Raw genomic sequence first — 1,918 nt, 5'->3', positions numbered from 1 at the left:
CTCAGTATTTCACCACCGTTTATCTCTGGGATGTGGACTAATGGGTGACTTCGGTGGGGGGATTTTTATAAAATAAGATTTTATATAGTGCACAAACATACACATATATTAATATAATTACAAAATTAATAAGTGCTGTGTACAAGGAGAAAAAAGAATACTATGCCACAAGTCCTAATTCAAAAGTGAGCTGATATCTAGTTTGGCTCCTGGTCTAGAGTATGATGGCTCCAAGGGGACGCAAATCACTAGACTTATCTCTAGGTACCTGGTATCATGTTGAAGCTGTGTATTAACCTTTTTATGTGCATTGCATTCCTTTTTAACTAGGGAAGGTATTTTTAGAAAACCTCTAATTACAAAGAACTGGAATTACAAATGAGAAGGCTGGTTTTTTATTTTTTATTTTTTCCCTCTTAGGATGCTTATCATGAATTCAGCATCTAATTATTTAGATTAAGTCTTTAGGATATTTCATGAGTGCCTTACATTTTTTGCCAAGGGAACAAAGAAAGAAACTGAGGAAAACATCTCACTGTGGTTTACATAACATGTTTGAGGTTTACTAATGAAATCGGTTTACCTTCATAACAGTATAATAGGGCCATTACAGACAATAGATACAGTAGTTTAAAAGTAATAAAATTTACAACAAAGTGTATTTAATTTGAGATTGAATTGCCAGCAAATGTGTCAATGTAGCTCTAACTAAATTAAGGAGAATCATTTCTATCCCAGGAAACTAAATCAGCTGTGAGATCCAAAAAGGCCCCCCAAAAAGGGGGGACTGTCATTGTCACAGATGGCCCTGCTGCTGGAACTAAGTTTAAGTCAGGAGAAGTGAAATACAAGATCCTTCTTAATTCAAATAAATTTGGAAAAGCAGGGGAATGCTGGCTGTTAAGACTTGTGAAGCTAATTTAAAAAAAAAAGAGAGAAGAAAGAAAAAAGAGTTGATAAAGAAGAACCTCAGATCAAGTTAGTAAATGTTAATAGGAGGAAAAAGCCTGGGGAACTTTCTGAGGGTAGAAATAGATCTTGATCTCTGGACATTGCATTAAGAAAAAGAAAATGGTTATGTCATATCAGCTATTCATCTATTTAAATAATTTTCCCCATAGTTTCTCCAACAATTTATAAGATTGAAAGGGCGGTGGTAGAAAATGAAGTGGTAACATATTTTATCAAATATTTGATCTTCTGGTGATTTCTGAAACAAGCCATATTTTAATTGTTGGGAGATCAGTAGCTCATACAGTGAGTCATATTTTATAGGGTCTCATTTCAAAAACTACTCACCTCCCGACTTGAATCCACTGCAGCATCTGTGATGTGTTTCTCTAACTCCCAGTTATTCTGAGAAAACGTTTAAGGGAAACATCAGATTGTGCAGTGGTACCAAAGGCAAACCTTTTTATTATCCCGCATTGTCAATTTCTCTTCCTTATATCTCCCCTCTTCCTATACCTGCTGCAGAGCTCCAAGTCAACCAGTAATTGCAGACCTAAATGTTTGTAAAGAAGGCAACGTAGCCAAGCTTGGTATCCTCACAGAAGTACCCCACCAATCAAAGGGAGCAGCATGGCCTTGGCCCTGCTGGAAGGTGAGGCTCTTGAGACTTTTTTCCTCTGATGTAATAAGTTAAGTCTAAGATCAGTTTCATCGACTCACTTTCCTGTTGTGCTTTTCTTCCCATAGGACCCTTTAGAGAAACAGAGTTCTGTCAGGTCTTAGTAACTGATTTGGAGAATTCTAGGCTAAAACTGAACAGCTAAAATGCTCCATTGCGAAGCCACTGGAATTCCTCAAAACGGTGTCCATGGTACCAGGCTGGGTTCTCACTAGACAACGGGGCAGACTTGACACCATGCAAATGAGACAAGGCTTGAGATTTGATGAATCTTCTATCTCCTTTCCC

This window comes from Lipotes vexillifer, unplaced genomic scaffold (genome assembly GCF_000442215.2).
Source record: "Lipotes vexillifer unplaced genomic scaffold, Lipotes_vexillifer_v1.1 scaffold444, whole genome shotgun sequence".
NCBI classification, from domain to species: Eukaryota; Metazoa; Chordata; class Mammalia; order Artiodactyla; family Lipotidae; genus Lipotes; species Lipotes vexillifer.
This window is presented reverse-complemented; position numbering follows the sequence as displayed.